Source organism: Centroberyx affinis, unplaced genomic scaffold (assembly GCF_046629955.1).
Source record: "Centroberyx affinis isolate AG114_WGS23_722 - 3 ecotype Tasmania unplaced genomic scaffold, CSIRO-AGI_Caff_v1 ptg000919l_1, whole genome shotgun sequence".
Classification (NCBI taxonomy): Eukaryota; Metazoa; Chordata; class Actinopteri; order Beryciformes; family Berycidae; genus Centroberyx; species Centroberyx affinis.
In genome coordinates, this window is record NW_027279501.1 from 11,421 (window position 1) to 24,303 (window position 12,883).

Here is a 12,883-nt window from a genome sequence, read left to right on the forward strand (position 1 = left end):
CCTACATGCTGTATATACCTGATAACTGGCTTATTACAGTAACATAATACATCGTCTTCGTATTTAATCCTAGATAGCTTGTTGCCTTAAGTTTATGGACCCAATAACTCTCACACTGGTTATGTTTCTGCTCTCAGTCTATCCTGATTGTAACTTGATATGGGTCTTGATCAAAGTATGCTTAAACTGAGAGATTCTCATGCACCTAGATAAACAATTTACATCTTCAAAAGTGTTACTGAACTTACTGCTGAGGCTGAATCTGCCAGCCATTGTTTAGCACTTTACTCAATTGTAACTGGGTTATTGCAATAACATAGTACACGTACACTGATATTATTCCTGGCTTCCATTCATCAAGGAGGAGGAGGAGGAGGAGGTTATGATGACCCAATGATGCTGATTGGATGTTTCTGTCATATCATACAATTACTTTCCAACACAAATTCTTTAAATGAGTAAATAAATGACAAAATATTTGCAGCATTAAATCAATAAATCGATAAAAAGTATTGCGACATCAGACAGGAGTTGAATTTTCCAAGTCCACTTTTTTCTTTTTTCTCACATCTCCATTAACAGCGGCATTTCATGTCCAAATACTGTTGGAAAAGTCATGGAAGGACAACATTAGCCTGCATTTGCAATAGGGGAAGAATAATTTTATTTGGAAGGTAAAATGATAAATAAAGTCAAAAAGTCAAAAAAAAAAAGAAAAAAGAAAAAACGACTGTGACCACAGACAGGAGTTGAATTTTCCAAGTCCATTTTCTTTCACTTCTCCAGCAGCGGCATTTCACACAAGGCCTTATTTGACCCTTTCCCGATCCACTTTTGAATACCGCCCAGTGTCTTTAATAAGAACTGAAGACAATGCAAAACAGTGCGAGAGAGCTCCATGTAACAGCACAAACATTTTGTTTCCCTTCAACCGCTGTGCGATATGAACTTTAAAGAGTAACTAAACCCCAAAAACACTTTTTTCAGCTGAAAACTGCTGTATTTGGGTATTTAGTAGTGTTGTTGATGGATGCAGGTCCAAATCCTGACATTTTAGTGCAAAGTATTTAGATTCTACATATTGTGTTATAAATATGCATAGCGACTGCCCTCTACTGGTTGAAACCCGGCTATTACAATTGAATTTTGCTTTTGGCTGATCGTTCAATCGAACTACTGAGAGTAGTTCGATTGAACAGTTAGTAGCATAGATTGTTTTAGTGTAAATTTTATTGCTTTTTGTGTGTTTACAGTATTTAGTAGGTTAGTTAACGATTTTAGACCATTGTTAGGTTGTTAGATTTTTCCAGCTTTAGTTGTAGGTAGTGTTAGTTTGAGCTGATTTTCATAGTTCAAGTTTGTGTGTTTTTGATAGTTGTTTGATTAAGCGTTCTCATTTTCACACTGTCTGGTGATCTGGGATTTCTGCTATTATTATGTTTGTTTTTTAAGGGAAGATCCAACATCCAGTGTTGCATTCACATGTTATTGTTTTGGAAATTCAAACCTGGAAGACAAACCTCAACAAACTCTTACAGAGTCTGCAGCTTTGCCAGTTGGACTGTCCAGTGTTGACAGAGGTTTGCACTCTACTGGGTGACTTGTAGTTTGGGTTATAGGTAGGACCTGTCCATCCCTACAACCTGTCAGCCAGAGGTGATAACATGAAGCTGCTAGAGTCTTGCTGTCTCTTGGAATATGTTGGCTGTGCGTAATCGCTCAAACCAAACAGGAGACTTAACTGATGTCCTGTCAACTGCCATGATGATTTGAAGCTAAACTTAAGGCACTCAGCATTTGTTGTGGTGGTAAGAATCATGTAGCCTACTAAAGGAATAGTTCACTCAAAGATTTAAATTTTGTCATTATCTACCCACCCTCATGGCAGTTGAAACACTGGGAAAATGTATATATTTCAATATAACACACATCGAGTTAGCTGGCAGTTCCGTTCCAAACAGCATAAAGCATGAAGTAAAGTTTCAAGTTCTGAAGCCAAATCGTTGCACTGTGGATCCAAAAGTCCAACATTTATATTTTATATGTAGCAGTTATGGCCTTTTAAAGTTAGAATTTTTAATTACAGCACCCTCATCAGGCCAATCAGTATAATTTTTTTTAAATGGCTGAATGCAGAGCCAAAATGAAAAGTTTTGTCAAAATTGGTCCAGTGATGTCTGAGATATCATGTTTGAGTTACATTTTTTTTTTTTTTACCTTTTGATAATGGCGTCCCCATCAGGCCAATCAGTATTATGTTTTCAAACACCTGAAGAACAGTGCAAAGATGCATCATTCCTCCATGTTTCATCAAATTAGGACCAGTGGTATCTGAGATATCACCCGAGATTTCACATCTGATGGACAGACCAATGGATGGACACAGCCTGGTCCAATTCTCTTCTGATTTCACCTGTTCGTCCTGTGAAAAGATTAGCTAACGGTTAAGTTGAAGCAAGTAAAACAACTTTCTCTCCCTCCCTGTTGTCTCAACTCCCTCCACTTCCTACTCAATTACTCTTAATCATCTCTCTTTGGAAGACATGTATGGAGTCAACAGCTGTGAAACTTGAAAAACTGATAGCATAACAACTGTGTGGTTTCCTCTGATCATCACCATGGTTCTCCACAGAGACTGGTGGTGTTAATGGGATAAGGGGGGACTGAGAAGCCCTTCATGCTGCTCCTCTCCTTCTCCACACTGTTTATGAGCAGCATAAATAGTTCAGATTACTGCTGGTGTTGTGGCAACATAAACTCTACAACCTCTACAGAGAACAGCCCAGTCGCTATCAGCAGTTTGACTTCAAATGTACACACAATAAAATCTTTCTGAAGTTGTTTATCCTCAAAAGTAATGTTGCACTGTTCCAATAGCATATTGCAATTTAACCATCTAACCACTGTTGAAGAGATGCCATTACAATGTAAGGGAACAAGTCAGGTCTTTATTTTGCAGCTATAAGGAGACTGGTTGTCACAACTTTAATTTGAGTATTTGATTATAACAATGTTTAGTGCCATACTGTGTCATGGAGAACTGAGGTTTATTACTGAGTGTAAAGCTTTAATCCTCAAAATTCCAAGTTGAAATTTAGAATTGAAATAAATCAAAAACATCAAAATGTCCCTCCCTGGCTTTTCCTAAACCCACTTTCTGTGCAAACGTATTAAAAAAATCTAAAAAGTATTGTTAGATTTTCAAAATCATGCAAGGAAATAGTAGTTATAACTATATTAAACCCCTTTCATTGTAGCTTAACAGCAGAATTCATGATTTATGCTGATGGCCACATAAAGTGAAGCAGGTTCATAAAACCAACTTCCCACACATAAACTGTCTATTCAAGAAATACTTCTGCACCCTTGGCTAAAATCTGAGGCTTTTAGATCTGGTAGTTTGGCTGGTTTTATGATACAGAACCTGTGAAGAGAGCAAACTAAACACAGACTGGCTGATAAGCTTGATACATTGTCATGCATTCACTAAAGTAAGAGAAAGATTTTTGGAGAGATCTGGATTGGGAAATCCAATCCTACCATTGATCAAGCTGAAATGGTGTTTCTGTGGGGGTTTTTTTAACTTAAAGGTAGAGATTATGATAGTTTTGATGCAAAAAATTAGGATAGTCTTGATCCCAATGGAAGGGAGGATTCGGGGTGGAGGATTTAGAGACATGAAGGGCTTCATATAGAACCAAAAAGTGATGTAAGAGGTGGATGTGGGAAAAACAGCGTATACATCATCAATATAAATTACAAATTTCAATTATATTTACATTTTATTAAATGAGCAAAACCTCTCAAAATAAAGTCTCATAACAATTGCTGGACCAGCTGCTCATAACAATTGCTGGAACAGCTGCTCTTAAGAACTTTTATTTTTAAAAGTCCTTGAATTAATGAATAAAAAATATGTTTGCAGAGAAATGGGAAGTTTTGAATTGTTTTTGTCATCCAATGAGAAAGAAACATACAACTGTCTTTCATACATTTTCATCCTGTTCCCTCCTGTGTTTTTATGATGGACTTTTTGGCCTAACAACATGCAGTAACATTATTTGTCCAGCAGAGGTCAGATATAGACAGAGGTCTATATGAAGACTGACCGAATCTGTAATCTTGATCGTGTGATATCTGGATTAGAATGATCCTATCTGATACCTTTTTGAAAAACTGACTAAAAATCAGCAAGATTAGTCTGAAAAATCTGTACAATTCAGGTTAAAAGTTTTGAAAAAGCCTTGAGCCCACTATCTTCAGCCTTGGTGGTCACTGTAGTTCCCCTGGTAGTCACTAGGTGGAGCCAGTAGGTGGGAATGTCCAGCCCTCTGGCACCTTAGCCCCTCAGCACTTTATCTTAACACACGATGATGTCTTTCTTCCAAGCCATTGATTGAAAACAAGTGAAGTTAGGGGTTTTATTTTAGAAATAAACATTATTTTTAGTCTACAAAAACTTTCTCCCACAGTCAGGTGGATTGGAGACAATAAACTGACCATAGGCATGAATGGGAGTGTCTGTCTATCTGTATTAGCCCTGTGATGAATTGGAGATCTGTCCAGGGTGTCTGAATGTATGCTGGGATAGACTCAGCCTTCCACTACCCTGAAAAGAAATAAGTGAGTAGAGAGAATGAATGAATGAAAAGCCTGATTGTTGTTCACGCCAGTATGGGGTTCTGTTGTATATTAATGCATCAACTTAGAGTGTGTGCACATATTGTTAAGAATATAAGATTAGATGAAACTTTGTTGATCCCAGTAGGGACATTGGGTCGTTAGTAACAGGATAGATCAGGGGAAAAAGACAAATAAGTAATAAAAACAGTAAAAATAATCAAAACAATAAAGCAATGGAAAATGGAATATAAACAATTTTGTGGTTCTAAAAATGTATGCTGGTGTCAATGTTAAGTAAACTGTTTGGTTGGGAAGTATAGGGAAGTAGTATATATGGATTACTAACATTTATGGATTTACTTAACAGTCACAACTGCTCACATAATGTGGATCACTAAATTGGAAATATGTATATGAGTATATATAAACCTATCAGTATGTATACCGTATGACATAGTGGAACCATTTTGAAAATATCATTAATGAATGCAGAATATTACAGTGGCAGAGATGTGAAAGGTGAAGAAGTATGTGAATTTACAGCAATATGCATGATGTGGAAATGGGCATCGTATTCGTATTACTGTAACAAATCTGCAGGAGGCCATATGGGTACAGCAAGTGTTGTGGTGTCTAATCACAGTGTGAGATTTATCACAAACCGTCAGGCCTGACTCATCATTATACATTGTGTTCTGGCCTGCCACCTTGGCTGATGTGTAGGCTCAGTCACTCAGCATACCTTCATTCATAAGCCTCCCTACTCATCTGAGACCTCGAGAGTCGTTTCTGCTGAGGGTCCCTAAAGCTCAGAAATGATGGGTTTTAAAACACTAATGAACTTTAACTCCTCCGAGTGGAACAGCTTTCAGAAAGACGTGAATTTTAAGGAACTCAATGCTAGCAAATTTAAAGCAGATCTAACCCTAACGCTAACTCAGTCTCTTGGTAATTGTCTTTGATTAAGTTGACTATTTTTGCAGAGTACCACTGTTTTCCTCTCTGTTTCCCAACACTCTCCCTCTCCTTCTTCACTTTCTCTCAATTCTATCGATTGTCGCATATCTACTATGAAATATTTTAATGTTTTTCTGTCTCAATATGAAAACTGCTCTTGCAATACAACACCATAAGCATTTATTCACCTACGTTCCAGTCCAGTCTGACCTTTGTCAGATTGTAGTTCATAAACAGATTCATGTGTACATACTAAGCACCACTCCATTCTGCGCCCTCGGCTGTATGCTTGGATTTATAGGTGTGTTCGCCTAGGGTTAGATAATGTCTATTAATACTTCATACAAACTGGAATCACACATTGTATATACCATCAGTGGCGTGTCCAGGCCATTTTGACTGGGGTGGCCGAGGTGGGGCACAGACTCAAGCAAGGGTGGCACTGAGTGCAGCATTTAGGAAGGATGTAGGCAGGTCCCAGGTCAGAATTCTGACTTTAAACTCAGAATTCTGACTTTATTCTCAGAAATCTGAGATTAATCTAAGAATTTAAATACATCTTTCATATGTGCCCCTAATCCTCTTCCATACAAGGTCCAGGTTGAAAACAACCAGAATTATCAGGTATCACTGTCAACTGTATGCATGTAAAAAAAATGTAAGCTACTAACATTACTTCTTGGTCTTTATCTTCAGGTGCGTGCTGCATTCTGTTTGGTCAGACATAGTGTTTTTTTCACACTGATCCCTAATTTGGTCTTCTCTTTGCTCCCCTTGGCGTGTTTCTTGGAACTCAAGGAGCGTAGTTTTGGAAAAAGAAATTAACTGGCTTGATGGTCCCGCCTCTAACATGGCCATCAGCCAGTCATAACTCAGGATTTGTGGCACCTGGAGTGGCCAACCAGATTTCAGGGGTGGCCAGTGCCACCCCTGGCCACTAGACATGCCCCAGTATACCATCCATCCATCCATTCATTTTCTAGCCACTTATGCAGGTCAGGGTTGTGGTGGCAACAAGGCGAGCAAAGTAGCTCAGGCATCTTTTTACCCAGCAACTTCCTCCTGCTCCTCCTGGGGGATCTTCAAGAGCTCCAGCTGGGATGTAGTTCCTCCAGCATGTCCTGGGTCTACCCCGAGGTCTCCTTCTAGTCAGTTGTGCCTGGTATACCTCCAAAGGGAGGCACCTAGGGGGCATCCTTACCAGGTGCCCGAACCTCCTCAACTGGCTCCTCTCAATGTGGAGGAGCAACGGCTCGACACCCAGGTTCTCCTGGATAGGCTCTTTTGGATAGACGCTGTTATCGTAACAGCTTCCATGTTGAGACACCGGTGCATCACAACTTCTTGTGGCAACTTTCTTTTTGTGACTTAGTGACAAACCAATCCAACACATAATGCTCCCGGCTCCAAGAATGAATTTTCGTAAACTGACCGTCATACAGTATATAGGTCAATAGCACTTTGGAATTCTCTGCCCAAAGATATCATGTCTACTGTTAATAACAAAATAACTTTCAGAAAGCATATAAATAAATATCTTGCCAAATAACAGGATAAGCACATACCCCTACATGTATGCATGTCTGATTGTTAGGTTATGTTATTTTATATCCTCAAATTCTTGCCTTCGTCTGTCTGTTTAGTCTGCTTGCTTTAGTATCACTTTATATCTATTAAGTATTTTTTTCTTTGTTATTACGTTTAATTGTACTGTTATCTGTTATCACTTTATCCTTAATTTCACTCATTTGTATATCTGCTTAGCTTGCCTGATTGTTTTTATATCCTAAGTTGACTGTACTTTCTTATTGTATGTCTGTATTGTATTTCTATGTTCAGGACCCCAGGAAGACTAGAGGCACATCCATGTTCTTCTAATGGGGATCCTTAAATAAACATAAACATAAACAACAAAGACAACAAAAACAACAAAATTGTAATGATTACTAGCACTAGATACATAATGCAACAACGTTATGCAAATTAGGTGATGTCTGCCAAGAAATGACAGCGGACAAGGAGAAACTGAAGGTAAAACTCACCTTCATAATCGAAGAGGTAACTTCAGGTGAAGAACTTGTAGCCTTCCTCTAGTTTAGGTTCAGGAGTCAATGAAAACAGGTCAGCAAGTCTTTGTACTTCACTAATGTTAATTCTGGGCAGGTCATGGAGCAAGTTAGCAAAGGCCATAGCTGGCAACAGGAAGTTGTAATACACCAGTCACTATTGTCGAGCTCCTCACCCTGTCATGCAGAATGAGGCCAACCACCCTGCGGAGGAAACTCATTTCGACAGCTTGTATCTGCTATCTCATTGAAGATCAACCAGTAAACTGAGAGCTCACCAGTCACCTGGATGGGAAGGCCCATATTTTTTCCATGAGAGAGCCATGGTCTCAGACTTGGAGCAGCTGATCCTCATTCCGACCATGTCACACTCAGCTGCAAACCGCTCCAGGGCACATCTGAGGTCACAGCGTGATGAAGCCAGAAGAACAACATCATCCACAAACAGCAGAGCTCAACCCTAATGTCACAGAACCCGACACCCTCCAGACCTCAGCTGCACCTTGATATCCTGTCCGTGAATATCACAGCAGGGGGGACAAGGTGCAGCCATGTTTGAGTCCGATGCCCGATGTTGTTTTCTGTCTCTAACATCATGTACTGTTGCAGTCTCTCTTGCAAAAAAAAGTTGTTGCTCTCAGTGTGACTAACATGATTTAATAATGGTTTGATAATATTACATCAAATTAAATTAAATGAGCTATGACAGTGGGCATTCATTAGCTTTAAATGAATGCTTTTGTTTGATGTTTTGACTCATCAGCTTCATGATGGCAATTACCACAATGATGACTTTGACCATTGTTTCTCTTTTCTAATTCTCCTTTTAAAAAAAGTATATTTCTAAGATTTCAGAATAACCATAGTTACTGTTATTAGTAGTTAATAAGTGATTTTCAATGCCAATTATTTGGAGTTGACAGTTTTGATTGGAGACTTGTTTGTCCACTCATGGACCTGATCTGGCTCTGGTCAAAACTGTCTGAAGTGTTAAATTAACTCTGATGGGTGTGGACTGATAGAAACCACTGTTGGGTTTTACATACACAATGTTAAATTAACACTGACAATTTTGCTATGTATGAGTGTTGGCTTACTGGGGTTTCTTTGCCAGGGATCGAAAAAGTAAAGGGTGTGGAATGGGCAGATAACACTGGGAAAGATTTGTTCTCAGTACTGGAAGTTGGAATTTTCTCTTTCTCAGTGTCCTCAGTCTTCTTGGCCAAGGAAAAATGGCTGCCGACAGAAAATATTACCCAAGTTCTCCTCTTACAGGCCAGGAGTATATTCTGAATAACATTGCACCCCTAATGATAATGCAATGAAACAACTATGACTTGTTTTCAAATGTTGAAAAGAGAAAGAAATTAATGTAATAAAGGGAATCCCCCAATTGTAGCCTACATTATGGTGAAGAAAGCACTGGATGAGTGTTTAATTGTCATATGAAAGAAATCTATGCACACATGTTTTTGTGTGAATGTGTTTCCATTTGTTTAATTATTTACACCCGCTGTGATTATAAAGAAATTACAAGTTGAACTTTTACCCCTCTGTATTTAGCCGACATCTTGTTTTGTCTTGTGCCATTAACATGCCAATTGAGAGGAAACAATAAAGTCCTTGGTTGGTAAAGTACTTGGTTGTCTATTTATACATGGTGCCCCTCTGAATATGCAGATACATGCTAATATGGTTGTATAGAGGGCTGCTTAAGTGGGAAGGATGGGAAAAGTAGTTACCATATTGAGACTGCCTGGGAAAGGGAGAATCTTAATTGAATTCCCAAATTGATTCTTTGACATTATATTTACCGTGATGAAATATAGGATTAATGATGTTGACAACAAAAGCCCAGGTCCCAGTTTAATTGTCGATAAAAATCATATGCCTGCAGATATTAGTCATAACACACTCAGCATCTTCTATCCTAAAGTCAGGGATGGAAAGAGTGTTAAAGCATCCTACACAAGTAGAAGTACTTTTAATTTGCTGAAATTTTACTGAAGAAAAAGGAAAATGAAAAGTAACAAGCACAGATCCTGTACAGACCCACGGTGCTGCAGCCTCGAAAGTGATTGGCTCTCGAGACGCGAACATCGCGTACATTTGCATAAAGTTAACTTGAGCTCAACTTTTGTCCCGCCCTATTCACTGTGCCGCGAGCTTGGTCAAGCTATCCCAGCATGTTCAGCGGCGTGAATTGCTCGCGTCCCATAGAAAATGAATGGAGGCGGAATTGGTCGCTAGGCACTTCGCGTTCGGTGGGGGATCACCGGGAGGTGTCGTGAACGTATTATCAAATTCATCAAACGCAACGTTACATCGTCTATATTTCTAAACAACACTAGTTTTATAAAATGATTTCACGCAAGGGATCGCGCTGCTTCCCAGGATTGGACGCTTGATAGGCGTGCTTCCATATTGGTTCCTTGCTGCACCTGATTGGACGAACGCTGTCACTCGCTGGGCCGTCTGATTTCAAACCGGAAAAACATGGCGGCTCGTTTGCAAACTTTCTCTTATATTACGAAAATAGTTCACCGAAATGTGTTTCTGAAAACATTTGAGGCAAGAAATAAGCCGTGCAGTTGCTGAATCTGTCTTCATTTTAGATCGACAACGGTTAGTTTAAACGTTTGTACGTGAGTTTCGGGAGTTTCCAGAGGCGGCGAGTCGCGCTGGACGCCCCTGAGTTGCATAAAGTAGCTACACCTCAACTTTATGCAAATGTGGAGCGGCCAACGTGACGCCACATGTCTCGACTGCTTACATAGAAAATGAATGGTAAGCGTGGAAATGACGGATCATGTGGAAACGTACCATAAGCGTTACCTGATTGACTGACTGACTGCCTGACTGCTTGTCTAACTGCCTGACTTGAATTTGCCTCATGATGCCCTTGGGTGCGCTGTGGGAAAAATGTACTTAAGTAAAAGTAAATGGAAGCTTATTTAAAATGTACTCCGACTAAAAGTTACTGAGTTACTTTTGTACAAAACAAAACATTGTTATTATCTTTCCTGAGCAATGCAAAATGGACGATAGAGAAAATTCAAACCAGATTCTTTTAATTTGAAAGACAACTTTATAAAATAAAGTGCACTAACAAAGTAAAGCCAAAGATTTTTTTTTACCTCATAATGGATGTGATTTAAAATGTAGGTACAATAAAGTACAGTACCTACATTTTAAATCACATTTTAAATAAGCTTCCATTTACTTAAGTACATTTTTACTTTTCATTTTCCTTTTTCTTAAGTAAAAGTTCAGCAAATTAAAAGTACTTCTACTTGTGTAGGATGTTTTAGTACTCTTTCCATCCCTGACCTTAGGATAGAAGATGCTGAGTGTGTGGGCTTTTGTTGTCAACATCATTAATTCTTTATTTCATCACAGGAAATATAATGTCAAAGAATTCAATTAAGATTCTCCCTTTCCCAAGCAGTCTCAATATGGTAACTACTTTTCACATCCTCCCTCTTCCACAGCCCTCCATACAGCCATATTAGCATCTATCTGCATATTCAGAGGGGCACCATGTATAAATAGACAACCAAGTACTTGGACTTTATTGTTTCCTCTCAATTGGCATGTTAATGGCGCAAGACAAAACAAGATGTCGGCTAAATACAGAGGGGTAAAAGTTCAACTTGTAATTTCTTTATAATCACAGCGGGTGTAAATAATTAAACAAATGGAAACACATTCACACAAAAGCATGTGTGCATAGATTTCTTTCATATGACAATTAAACAATCATCCAGTGCTTTCTTCACCATAATGTAGTTCACAAAATATTCCCCTCCCTCTTAAAATGAGCCAGTGGGTAAAATGAGCCAGAGGGTAAGTCCTTATTATCAGAGTCACACAGCCAAGGGATCACTTTTATAGAAGTTATATTTTCATTCTTCTTTCATTCCGCTGCATTCTTACCAGTTCATTTGAAAGTCAACATCATGAAATATGGGTGGAAGCATTTATTTTAGTTCTGTCTCATTTTTCCTTGCTAAGATAACATCTTGAGTAAAAACTGCCTCGTCTTACCCCGCTTTCCCCTAGTAGTAGCTTACTTCTAATAACAAGGGAAACACATGATGAACCCAGTAGTAACAGTACTTCTGGCTGTCATGTTTTTGTTGACATCAAAATGTACCCATATGCTGTATTAGTCTGAATTTGACAGATGGTGAAAACCAAAAGTGAAAGCAGTCAGATGTTTCCACAGTAACCGATTTAATATGGGAGAAGCCAGACATCTTAACCTGGTTTCTCATAATCAGAGTCCGAGCTTATACTGCTTATTCTAACCCTAATTATAACCAGAAACTTTACAGAGGACCGAGGAGGTCCAAGTTTCCACTTGTACCCAAAGGATGGTTCAAAAATCTGGGTAGGGGAGATGAATAACCAATAATCTCCCCTCCCCCCTCGAGTATATGCCCTTGAGCAAGGCATTGAACCCCCAACTGCTCCACCCCTGCTGAAGCTACTGGGTGGCCAACAGTAGAAGATTGTGATTGTACTGGGCAGCTTCCAGTGACTGACAATAGAAGACTGTAGTTTTACTGGGCAGCTTCAAATGGCCGACAGTATACAACTATCACTATTACTGGTGGCCAGTAAGGAAGCAGGTAAAGTTCATATACAACAGGTAGGCTATATTATCATTCCTTATTACATGGCTTTGTTGAATACTCGATTCTGATTGGTCAATTACGGCATTCTACGGTCTGTTATTTCTCAATAGCAGACCACTAACAGGCTGTTGCTATGGACGCAGTTCTGATCATAGACTCTGGAGGACCATATCCAATCCAATCATATCCGCAGAAAGAAGTCCGGTAAATTTAACGGATAATTTAAATTTAACAACGTCAGCTCATTGGCGACACCCTGTGGCAAAAAAACGTTAGCTAACCGTTACTCCATCAGAAAACACCATGGAAGACTTTTCTAATATTCATTTTAATATATTTGGAAAGCACAAAACTTTCGATTCATGGTTAATGGCTGAACTGTCCCCAGTAAAGAAGGGTAAGAAGGCTACAGAGTTTACGTTGCTATGGACACAGTTCCAACCGTAGTATCTAACAGTTTGTAGCTGCTACTTTTTACGCTCCGCCGTTTGTAGCGTTGTGTCGTCGGCTTCCATTGAAAACGAATGACTTCCTGTTGCTTTGTAGCCTACAGTCTGAATGCACCATCAGTCCTCCTAAATGTTTGAGAACTCCTTT